The sequence below is a fragment of the Lissotriton helveticus genome, chromosome 4_1 (genome assembly GCF_964261635.1).
Source record: "Lissotriton helveticus chromosome 4_1, aLisHel1.1, whole genome shotgun sequence".
NCBI classification, from domain to species: Eukaryota; Metazoa; Chordata; class Amphibia; order Caudata; family Salamandridae; genus Lissotriton; species Lissotriton helveticus.
The window spans coordinates 9522079-9535390 of NC_136063.1; the positions used below are offsets into that span (position 1 = coordinate 9522079).

Genomic DNA, 13312 nt, shown 5'->3' on the forward strand with positions numbered 1-13312 from the left:
TTTGTACCATTGCGAGCAAATTGCCTGTGGTTGGGCCACCATCTTGGGACTCTGTTTATCTTGCCTGCTATTTGATTAGCAGGTGGAATATACACACATTACACTTCCATAAAATCTTAATTTGAAAATCTTTATATTCTACACATAGTGAATACAGAATGTTGTCATCATTGTGCTTTTCTCAACTCACTCATTTGCAATCTCCCATTCTCCGCAGACATCACACCACACCTGAAGGAGCACCACTAGCTCCCCATTCACAAACAAATACATTTCAAAGTGCTCACCCTTAAGTTCAAGGCACTAGCCCAGCATACCTCAAAAACTGCATCAGCTTTACAAACCTTTGAGAAACCTCTGCTCATCCTTGTACACACTCCATGCATATAGAAAAACAGATCAAGAGCCGTGTTATATAAAGTGCCACGGGGACGCAACTGGTGTTTGCGCCTGCTTTGCCTAACCCTGAGCCACTTTGGTATCATAGAAGGAGTGGCAGAAGCCTGTGCAGCCCCGTCTGTAATACAGATAGGGATGGGGCACTTATAGCACCAGCGCTATCCTCAGCGGCTGTTTCCTCTTTTGTATGGGGGACGGCCCATTCAAATGAGGGAATCTCTTTGCCTCTGCTCCCATGTGGTATGTTAGACATGGTGCAAAGGTAAAGAAGCTGTCAGGGGATGTGCTGACATTCCACCACCTAAAAGATCAATGAGCCCCCTGATGGCAGCCCTATGAAAGGGGTCAAGGGTGTCCTATGTGTGGTAAAAAAATAATTAATTACCGGTACTATTTTTGACTATAATCTATAAACGGTTAGCTCAATAAATAAGAGTCAAGATACGAGGTAGCTGGAGTATACAGGCTTTAATCATACATAAAAGGACAGGAACAGGACAGCCTGCATGGGAATGGGATGGCAGCTGCCTGGGGCAGGGACAAAGGAGCGCTAACTTTTAATAACAGTGCACAAGTATATATAGTTAAAACATTTACATGGCATTCAATACAGTAGGCGTAGCAGTAGGCGGAGTTTGTAGCAGTCGCGAAAGATAAGGCAGAAATGATGTAACAAGAAGGCGTGTACAGGGCGTATACATAGACATGTGATGTAAACGTAACAGAATATGTCATAAACGGGGCGGAAACATGGAGGGGGCTACCTGAGCAGCTGGGACCTCGAACCTAGTGGTGCGCGCAAACTGACAATGACGTGTTACTAGGGAGAACTGGGGGCTATGACTTCTGCGCTGGAAGAGGAGACTAAAGTCTGGAGTTTCAGAGCGACATGTACCTAAGCATATCTAGTATCTAGTGTTTAGAGAACATGTTGATAGAAACTAAAAGTTATCAGAGTAAAGGCTAACAGACATTAAGACTGGTGCATACATTATTCTACATGTAGTGCGGGTGCAAGGAATATTCTATGAATATTAATACAGTATTTCTCTTACATGGAGACATAAAGGCTAGACCATGACGGAAACTATTGATGCGATTCAGTAGCTTAGGAATGCAGAGAAGGAGGGCTGGACTGATAACTAGAAACATAACATATTCTTGGCAGACTAGGAGGCAGAGCCAGGCCGAGCCGGGCACTGCGAGGCATGAAAGTAAGCTAAGGGTCAGGGATACAGGTGGGGGCTGTATCGCTCCTCGGAGAGGGTTCAGGAAACAGGAGCTGAATCTGAGTCCGGGCCCTTTTGAGGCCTAGAAACGGGAACTTTTCAATGAATTAACGTGCACACTGTAAAACGTGGCAACGTAGCTTTACATAGGCCTGATATTCGTTGTATTCACGAAGACTGGTAACTGGCATACTAGAGATGGACACAACTCTAATTGCGTCTTTAATCGATCATAGGGAATACATATGCATATTAATCATGCACATATAACATAAGGTGGGGAACACGTAGGGACACAGAACATGGCAAAATTTACTTTTCCACATTCCCTCCTTGTCACTACGTTTCCATCAGGAAACATCAATATTCATGATACCATCTATCATTTCATATAGCATCATTTGCTCGTCTCGAATTGTCTTGGAACGAGATCTAGAGCGGGACTTAGGACTAGGAATACATGATGTAGCACAAATGCCGCAAATCGCAGGGCCACATTGTATACAGAGGCAGCAACTGAATATGATCATTACCGCAATACCTAGGAATGACAATACTTTCCATCCCCAGGCAGATATAATACTCCAGAGCCAACCGGACCATGTCCAGGTGCCTGGATTCTGGTGTAACTGATGGGCAATTTTATGAAGTCTGGTTATAGCGGAATAAACAGATGGTGCGTTATTAGGAATGAAAATGCAGCAACTAGATCCGATGACTCTACATGCTCCTCCTCTATCGGCCAGTATGACGTCAAGAACGAGACGATTTTGGAGCACGACAAAGTTACCTAGAGCAGAAGTAGTTTCATTCACTACTGCTTCAAGGGTTCTAGTTAGCCTACGTATTAACTTACTATTCTGGATAGATCCTATAAAGAAGAAGAAACCTTTATTGAAATCTGTATATTATTCTAGAGCAGTTTCAGTTTGATCGACAATTGGGGACTCAATCTCCCTTCTATGTCTGACGTGTACTAGATGTGTGTTTCTATGATAATCAGATGGGGCTAGAAAAACGGGTGGCAGTAGGAAGGCAATGTAACATGTTCCATCCCAATCGAGGGGCAGACGAACATATGCGGTCTGACCACAAACAAAATAAGAATGACGTGAGGCTTTGAAAATAGATTTCCCACTGTCACTATACTCGACAGTAGTAGTACAATCACTATGTCCTACATGTACAGAACCATTATTTCTGACACATAATTCGCCTTTGACTGGTAGTACTGAAATAGCAGGTAAGTCTGGAGTAGTATCAGACTGAACATTCAGGACCATAAAATTCGAAGAATAATTACCCAAATTATAAACTTCATTTTCTAGATCTAACCCGGTTCTATGGGGGAGACCTTGCTTGTCTGGAAAACATGTTCGATTCAGAAGGGACATATCATTTGAAGATGACGTTAACATGGACCATGCTCCACACAAACCATTATGTGAAAACGGATAAGGAAAGAGTGGCAGAACTCCCTTCGGTGTCTGGAAAGGGGGGAGTCAACCACACACCCAACAATTAGTGCCATTGCTGGTCTGGTGTGAATAGTGTAACATACGGATGAATGTATTGTTGCGCATAGCAAGATGATAGGATAACTCGTGAGGAGGCAGATCACTAAACGTGTGCTCTACTGTAACATTAGAAAACTTATTTACATGAGAAATTGGAAAACATAAATGCAATGCATAACTTGTGCAAGTAACCATCAAACTTAGAAACAATAGAAAACTTAGAAAAACGATACATCGGATAGAGTTTTGACTAACTCTCTCACTATGGGGGTCTATCTCATACATGTCAGATACCTGTCTAACCGTTTCACCCGAGGGGGACTTAGACAATTAAACTGGCTGACTTATTTTACTAGACCGGAGCTTGGATTTATACTCCTGCTGCGGAGTTTTCTCTAACAGGGAGGGCTTGATTTCAAAGTCAGTAGCGGGACAGTCCTTGAGAATAGGGCAGTCTTTCGAAATGGAACAATCCTTTGAAAAAGTTTTAGTTCGTAATCCATGGAACTTCTTGATGTGAGACAGGTGGACCCACCCCTTACGGCCTTCTAACTTCACGGCCGTACGGGTGGTCAAGAGGACTAGTTGAGGTTGCTTCCAGCGGGGCTCCAGCGGACTTGAACGATCAAAGTTCCTTATCAAAACGAGATCCCCGGGGATGACCTCATGCGGTTTCACTTCAGTGTTGTCTGGAAATGCGGCGGCAACCTGTGAACGACAAGAGTGTAGGGCAGACATCAAGGAAGCTAGGTAATCTGTCAGCATATTACTTGAAACATCTGTAATACTGCGGGGTCTAGGTGTACCCCACATATTTGGGGGGCGGCCGAATACGACCTCATAAGAGGACAGACCTGATCTGGAGTGTGCGACCATTCGCATAAAGAATAAAGCAACTGGCAAAGCTACTAGCCAGTCTACACCTTTCTCTTGACATATCTTAGCAATACGGATTTTCAGGGTCTGATTATGTCTCTCTACGAGACCGGCTGCTTCAGGATGGCGCACACAATGGAACTTCCACTGGTACCCTAACAAAAGGGAAACATGCTTCATTAACTCTGATGAGAATGGCTGGCCGTTATCAGAATACACGACCCTAGGGAGTCCATAACGGGGGAAGAATTCACGAACCAACTGCCTGGCAGTGGTCGCTGCTGTGTAATCTGGAACTGGATATGCTTCTGTCCACCTGGACAAAGCGCATACAACTACAAGAACATACTTGAAACCTCGACATCGCTCCATTTGAATATAATCCATCTGGAGGACTTCAAAAGGGTGGTCAGGAGGTTGGAATCCACCTTGTTCCACCGGGACACTTTTACCTGGATTGAATTGACAACATATCATACAAGTACGGACTTTCTGCTTGGCTGCAGCTCGTAAATGCTTGTTAAACCAAATGTTCTGGATACTGTCTAACATGGCTTTTTCTCCTAGATGTGCTGGACTATGTGCAGTATTGATAATTACTTGAACCATAGAGTCGGGGAGAAACCATGTGGCTTTTCCCTTCGTCACCCATCCCTGATCTGTCTGGACCCCTCCTTTTTCGGACCATTTCTTGGTTTCTTCGGGAGTAGCATGTAACTGTATGTCTATGACATCTTGTGTAGGGTCCTTAACTGTCATACAAGTAGTCTGTTCTGGAGTGGATGTCTGTGCTTTGTTAACTGGAATGTCTGGTGTCTGAGCTGTAAGCTTGGCTGTTCGATCTGCTAGATCGTTACCTTGGGAAATAATGTCAGTAACTTTCGTGTGTGCCTTGCACTTCATGATAGCAATAGCTGTCGGTAAATGTATTGCATCTAACAGAGCTTGAATGAGGAGACCATGCTGAATCTTGGTTCCATGAGAAGTCATGAAACCTCTCTCCTGCCAGAGCACTCCGAAGTCGTGTACAACTCCGAATGCGTAACGTGAATCCGTATATATGTTTACTTTCAAGTTCTTGGCACGTAGGCAGGCTTGGGTCAGAGCAACTAGCTCTGCTGCTTGAGCAGACAGGGTGTCAATACGGTGTGTTTCAATAACTTCAGTTTCAGTAGTCACTGCATACGCGGCTACTCGTCTCCTGTACTGGTTCTCATACATGAACCATCCACATAAAGTGTCAGGTCGGGATCAGGTAATGGAATGTCTGTCAGGTCTTGTCTTGGCTTAGTCGTAGTGTTAACAACTTCCACACAGTCATGCGTGGCAGGATTTGAAGTAACTGACGGTAACAGTGTAGCAGGATTTAGAACGTTGCAGCGTCTGATTTCTATGTGTGGCTGGAACAGTGTCAGTTCATAACCTGTTAAACGTGCAATGGTCAAGTGCTGAGTCTGTGTTCGGTTTAAAAGAACTTCCACGGAGTGTGGAACTTGTACTGTCAGGGAGTGTCCTAATACTATGGAATCACTTTGTCTAATAGCTAGAGCTGTGGCTGCAACTGACTTGAGGCACGCAGGCAAAGCCTGGGCTACTGGATCTAATGTGCTCGAAAAATAAGCACAAGGCTTGTACTGTCCGGCTTGATCTTGTGTGAGAACAGATAATGCTGTACCATCACGTTCTGTGACAAAAAGTGTAAAAGGCTTACTGTAGTTCGGTGTAGCTAGAACAGGTGCTTGGCATAGAGCTTTCTTTAACTCATTAAAACTAAGTGTATGTTCAGATGTCCAAGGGAGGACAGTCGATACGGCTGCCTCCTGTGTCGTTAACTGTATCAATGGCTTTGCTAGAAATGCATACTGAGGAATCCATTGTCTGCAATAGGAAGTAAGGCCAATAAAAGCACGTACCTCCTTCTGTGTCTTGGGCTGTGGAAGACTCGCTATTAACTGGATACGGTCTGGTGTCAACTGCCTACCCCACTTGGACAGTAAGTGGCCTAAGTAGATCACTTGCTGGACACAGAACTGAAGCTTTGAAGGGGACACCTTGTGCCCCATCTCGGCTAGGAAATACAGAACTGTAAGTGACGCTCGCTCGCAGTCACGTTCAGAACGGGCTGTGATCAGTAGATCATCGACATACTGGAGCAGGGCAGTGTCAGTTGGCATGTGAATATTGTCTAGTTGTCTTTTAAGTGCTTGACTGTAAATGCTAGGACTTTCTGTGAAACCTTGAGGAGCTCGTGTGAATTTATAGCTCCTTCCATTTAAACAAAAACCGAAAAGGTACTGGCTGTCTGGATGAATAGGAAACACTGAAAAATGCGTTCTTGAGGTCTATTACAGTAAAAAATGTAGCTTCAGAATCAATAGCTGTCAATAGGGATGAAATATCTGGGACTACTGGATACTGGGGTATAATACATTTATTAAGTTCTCGAAGGTCAATCACTAATCGATATGCTGGGGGTGCATTTGGATCAGTACGTTTCATGACTGGAATGATAGGAGAATTACATACATTGGAGTCAGTTTCTACAACTACTCCTTGAGCAATGAGCTCGTCAATAATTTTGGATAAGGCTGCTACAGCCTCAGGTTGCAGTCTGTACTGTCTGATTCGCGGCAGGACTATACCTTGCTTGAGAGTCACACGATGGGGTGTGATTTGCATAAAACCTACATCAGTTGGACCTTGCGCCCATAAATGCTGCGGAACATTGGACAATCTTGGATCAAAATCTCGTAATACATAGTGACCTTTAAAATCCCTTAAAAACATACGTATTCCTTCTGGGGAACAGCAAATAACTGCACCTAATTCTTTCAATGTTTTAATACCTAACAAATTTTCTGGACATGACTTTGTAAGTAACAGATCAGTAGTTCGGGACAATGGACCAACTTCTAGAGTAACTGGCTTTGATATCTCGTTTACAATAGGCTTTCCTGAAAATCCAAGGGAACCATTTCTAGAGCCTGAGAGCGGAGCCCCTGGAACCTCGTCATGACTGATAGTAGTCCTACTTGCCCCTGTATCAATCAAAAACTTTCTGTCTTTCCCTAATACTTGACTATGTACATAGGGACCCTCTTGATCTACAGGTATCTCGATGAGAGGCAAACCTACCTCCCTCTCTAGGCTGTTTCATGAATACGGTTGATACTCTGGATACTCTGACTGGGCATACTGGTACATCTGCTGTGTAACATGCTGTGTTGCAGCGATAGGCTGCGGTGCTGGAACTGTCTGTTGTGCATTCTGGGGTGGCTGAGAAGTCTGTGAAACTTGCTCTTGTCTAGGCGGACGTGGTCTTTCTTTAGTTTTACCAGTTGCTATGTTGTGTTTCAGAACTGCACACTCGTTTATAAAATGACCTGGCTGTTTACAATAATTGCATGTCCCTTTAACGGTAGCTGCAGGATGACCGACTTGATTCGGACCCCTCTTCTGACTGTCTTGTGGAATAGATTGTGCAACTAGTACTTTCATTTTCGTGTCTTTCATACGTCTCCTTTCGTGTTCTTGCTCTTCCCTGATTCTATTCTGGTGATACTGGAGCATCTGAAGCATCTGTGACGGGGTACTAGCTTGCCAAGTACTTTCGACTTTCAAAACTCGATTTTTAACTTGTGGACTTGAATTCTCGACTAGTTTAGTAACAAAAAGATGAGGGTATGACTCGCTACCTGTCTTCAAACCACTGTTGATAATGAAACATTTTTCGAATCTAGAATAAAAATCACTAGTATCTTCATCCTGTTTCTGTTTACATGCTGAAATTGCATCCCAATCTTCCTTTTTCGTGGCTAGTAACCTTGGCAAAACTTGAATCAATAACTCTGGTAATTCTTTACATTTTTCCCCAAGACCGGTACCTGGTACTCGTATTTTATCTTCAGCTTCTAGAGCTGTCCAATCAATCTTTTTCTCTCCCACCTCCCATTCTTTTTCCTTGAGTTTTTCATATACCCCTGCGGGCAACAGGACCTTTAACATTTTAATGATATCTGGATACGTGTATTCTCCCATACGGAGCATGTCTTTTAATTCGCGATGGAACCCTGCTGGATCTTTGTCGTGACAGGGAATTAATTTCTTCATCTCTAAGAGTTCCATCTTTGTGATAGGGGTGTAAACAAATACTCGTTGCATTTCACCATCTGGTGTCCTAACTGGATGTACTTCTCGTAACGGATGCTGTCTATCTATGTAAAATGGTTTATTTTCTGGAGGTGAGACGTGAACAAAATGCGGGTTCAGAAACGTTCTATATTTGTGGCGCTGTTCTAGAATGACACTAATTAAATCGGTACCTAAACCTTTCCATTTATACTGGAGTAACTCGTTCAGAACATCATGTAACGGACCTGGATCAGAATGTTGTCCCTCATACAGTGTAATGAGGTGCTGGATCATATACATACCCACCAGTCGCTGCTCGGCTGGGGGTAGTTTCAGAAACATTTGTGCCACTATTTCGTCTGGAAAAGTGGTAGAATCAGTAATCCATCGGACTGCTGATCGGGCTAATTCTTGTTCATGCATGGTACTAAGTTCACTATAACCGATTCGTGATTTCAGAATGTGATCGATAGCTTGAAATACTTGTTCTAGAGAATCTTGTTCTGGTGCTGGATGATGAACGACTTTCTTGTGTTCTAGGCGTAAATGTCGGTCTGGAAATCTAGATTTACCTACATACGCTATTCTGGCGGTATTCTCGTCTTCTACTTCTTCAGTAGCAGAGTCATCTTCTTTCTCGCTTACTTGTGCTGTTTTGCGATTTTCGTGTAACCTTATTATTTCCTTACGTATCTTCTTGTACATACTCTCTATACTACTGAGTGTCTTGTGTCTACCCTCGGCTATATTATCACTCCACCTGGTCAGAACTTTCATTTCGATCGGATCTTTAGTCGGATAATCTTGTTCCCTTACTAGACAATTTATTAAAAACTTTAATAGCATGAGCTGGGTCTCAGCTTTCCTTAGAGACATGATTTCGCCAATACTCTCTGGATCTTCTCCAGTACGGAGGAAACGATACATTCTGTCTAGATCTTCTTTCATATTCGGTAGGGTGTCCAAATACTCGGTCACCCGTCTTACGCGCAATGAATATATAACCATATTATCATCGCCTGGGACTGGATCATAACGGCATTCGGTGAGAGCTCGTCTGATATCTGCAACGGACTGATGTTTGGGCGTACGCTGTAACGCACGTTCATGTAACTCGACTAATGTTATACGTTTGTTTGGCGGCGGGGTACCAGGAGGACCTCCTCCCGCGGCCCCTAAACTGGAATCGTCGACTGATACTCTTCGTGCTGGCAGAGTGACCGAAGTAGCAGGAACTTGTACTGTGGGCTGGACCGGGGGTACCGTAACGGGTACTGTAACAGGTGCCCCGGTGGCTGGCGGAACGAGAATTACATTATTTATGGGAGCTGGCGGAGCAGGATTCGCATATTCTGGGACTGTGTCGTCCAAATAGGACGAGAGGAAAATATCAGCTGCGGTCGGTTTGTGACGTAGCTTAATCGGAACTAATGGCGGCGGAAAATTACATGGTGCTTCCGGGGTTGCTTTTGGCAAGCCCTCGGCAAGAAGAGGATACATACCCTTAATGAGGGCATTTCTCTGTCGGTCTGACTGTTCGGTTTTAACTCGTTCACCTATTTCGATTAATTCCCTTTCTTGGGCTCTTTCTGAGGATTCTCTACTTAATTCTGACTTTCTGATTTCTTTTTCGGTTCTTTTATGAGATTCTTTGCGCCATAACTCGATGGCATCTTTCTGTGACTGTCTGGCTTTCTTTTTCCATAATGCTTCTTCTACTCGCATGATGCACTCGGCATCCCATGTACCCGATACGGGCCATCTATACTTTTCCTCTAATTCCTTGGTGTACTCCACCCATAAGTCTAGATATAATATGGCACTTATGCCATGCTTATGATACATAAAATGACCTGGACTGTCCCTAGGCGGGACAGGAACTGCTTCTTCGAGCAGACCTTTTCTAGTTCTTAGCTGACGTAATTTTTAGAACAGAGGCATGACTAGACTGGAGTCTGGACACAATACAATACACAATGAACACAATAATAACTCGAAAGAACAATTCATTCATACCACGACATTGAAAACACATGAAATGACATTTAAAGTAACAGTTCGGACAAAATACTGGAATACTGAGAACAGAAACCACATGAATTTCTCGAGAACAGAACTTACTAGAATGACTAGATGCACTGCTACCACAGTACTAAACTTACCGGTCCCATAAAGAGACGCGTCAGGACCCGCATCCACCTAAGTGGACACTTCGTGTTGGATCTGCGTACCCAAACCCACGGACCAGAGACAAATTAATTGACCCTGTCTAGATACTACCCCAGCAACGGTACTCACCGGGCAGCAAAAACGGAAGGCCTCGGACTGGACTGGACTGGACTGCTACGACGACGGACGGACGAACTTCGGACTTCAGTTACAGGTGGGCCTCCGGATACCTCGGACCTTGGACTCTCGGCTTGGGCTCTGGTCGGGACTCGCCGCGTTCCTCCACCGCCTCGTCTGGATGCTGGACCGCAACCTCCGTCTCCTCCGTGGACCTGAGGGATACTTAAAGCAGAAATATCTGCCGGTGCGCAGGATGGTTCCGTCACGGCTGCAGAGGGTCAGGGGGCTTGCGTGGCTTCTCCGGCGCGTGGGGAAAGGGCAAGTACCTATTCGGGCGCCATTATGTGGTAAATAAATAATTAATTACCGGTACTATTTTTGACTATAATCTATAAACGGTTAGCTCAATAAATAAGAGTCAAGATACGAGGTAGCTGGAGTATACAGGCTTTAATCAAACATAAAAGGACAGGAACATGACAGCCTGCATGGGAATGGGATGGCAGCTGCCTGGGGCAGGGACAAAGGAGCGCTAACTTTTAATAACAGTGCACAAGTATATATAGTTAAAACATTTACATGGCATTCAATACAGTAGGCGTAGCAGTAGGCGGAGTTTTTAGCAGTCGCGAAAGATAAGGCAGAAATGATGTAACAAGAAGGCGTGTACAGGGCGTATACATAGACATGTGATGTAAACGTAACAGAATATGTCATAAACGGGGCGGAAACATGGAGGGGGCTACCTGAGCAGCTGGGACCTCTAACCTAGTGGTGCGCGCAAACTGACAATGACGTGTTACTAGGGAGAACTGGGGGCTATGACTTCTGCGCTGGAAGAGGAGACTAAAGTCTGGAGTGTCAGAGCGACATGTACCTAAGCATATCTAGTATCTAGTGTTTAGAGAACATGTTGATAGAAACTAAAAGTTATCAGAGTAAAGGCTAACAGACATTAAGACTGGTGCATACATTATTCTACATGTAGTGCGGGTGCAAGGAATATTCTATGAATATTAATACAGTATTTCTCTTACATGGAGACATAAAGGCTAGACCATGACGGAAACTATTGATGCGATTCAGTAGCTTAGGAATGCAGAGAAGGAGGGCTGGACTGATAACTAGAAACATAACATATTCTTGGCAGACTAGGAGGCAGAGCCAGGCCGAGCCGGGCACTGCGAGGCATGAAAGTAAGCTAAGGGTCAGGGATACAGGTGGGGGCTGTATCGCTCCTCGGAGAGGGTTCAGGAAACAGGAGCTGAATCTGAGTCCGGGCCCTTTTGAGGCCTAGAAACGGGGACTTTTCAATGAATTAACGTGCACACTGTAAAACGTGGCAACGTAGCTTTACATAGGCCTGATATTCGTTGTATTCACGAAGACTGGTAACTGGCATACTAGAGATGGACACAACTGTAATTGCGTCTTTAATCGATCATAGGGAATACATATGCATATTAATCATGCACATATAACATAAGGTGGGGAACACGTAGGGACACGGAACATGGCAAAATTTACTTTTCCACATATAGAAAAACAGATCAAGAGCCGTGTTATATAAAGTGCCACGGGGACGCAACTGGTGTTTGCGCCTGCTTTGCCTAACCCTGAGCCACTTTGGTATCATAGAAGGAGTGGCAGAAGCCTGTGCAGCCCCGTCTGTAATACAGATAGGGATGGGGCACTTATAGCACCAGCGCTATCCTCAGCGGCTGTTTCCTCTTTTGTATGGGGGACGGCCCATTCAAATGAGGGAATCTCTTTGCCTCTGCTCCCATGTGGTATGTTAGACATGGTGCAAAGGTAAAGAAGCTGTCAGGGGATGTGCTGACATTCCACCACCTAAAAGATCAATGAGCCCCCTGATGGCAGCCCTATGAAAGGGGTCAAGGGTGTCCTATGGACCCCATAGGCATACCCTTGCAGGCGGTGCAATCACTCATTGCACCCACCTGCAAGAAGATCTCTCACCCGTCTTTAAAATGTTGTTTGAATATGAATTTACCATGAAACAAACACAAGACAAGAGGCATTTGGCAAAACAAGAACAGTTAGTTTAATTAAAAGCTTTGCCTGGGAGTACACATGCAGAAGCAGGTGTGAGGACTCTCTCAAAGTACAGTCAATCTGAATGAGTTTTTATACCTTTCTTTGGGTATCATAAATTGCTTTCGACTTTCCTTTTTTTTGTAAAAGAATGCAGGTCTTGTCTGTGGAGTTGTACATAAGGGCCCTGATTACAACTGCAGGTGGGCCTCAACCTTGCATGGACAGAATGGGGGCCAGTGGGTAATGTGTCCAGATGTCTGGCATGGCGGTCCATGATCACTGCTTGTACTGTATGTCCTGTGTCCTGATTGGCTGTCCAAACTTCATGTGGCATCTGACTCCATGATGTTTGGTAATGCGTGTACCCTTTGGCCACATGAGCTTTGTGTGCTTTATTAGGGTCAATTTTTCTGGATCATAGTGGTGTTTGCTGTGCTTATCTGGGGGATTGACCTGAGTTTCCTGTTTGCTAAGTTTGTCTGATGGCTTATTGTCAATGCACCTGTCAATCAGTAACCTCTGGCCTAGGTAGTAGAGCCTGCCTGACCACGTATTATTGAGTCAGGGTTGATGGAGTGTTTAAGTTGGGCAAATTTGTTAATAGTGAAGTGATTTCGTTCTTGTATGCGAGTGTATCCTTATAAACATTGACATCAAATTTATCAGTATTACTGTTAGTGCAGACGGGGTGCCGCCTGCACAGTGAAACATGGAGCGTCTGCTTCAAAGCAACTCTGTCTTTTACTTGAATGCGCTGCCCCCAGGGCAACACGAGTTCGCTGCTCCCCTGGGGGCAGCACATTCAATCTAATA

The 13312-nt window shown here is 44.5% G+C and overlaps 1 protein-coding gene across 2 annotated transcripts in view; it reads right to left on the reverse strand.

The window, feature by feature from the left end:
- Positions 1–13312, reverse strand: part of LOC144826898 (GTPase IMAP family member 3-like) — a 77255-nt gene that overhangs the window by 1393 nt on the left and 62550 nt on the right. The window lies entirely within an intron of this gene.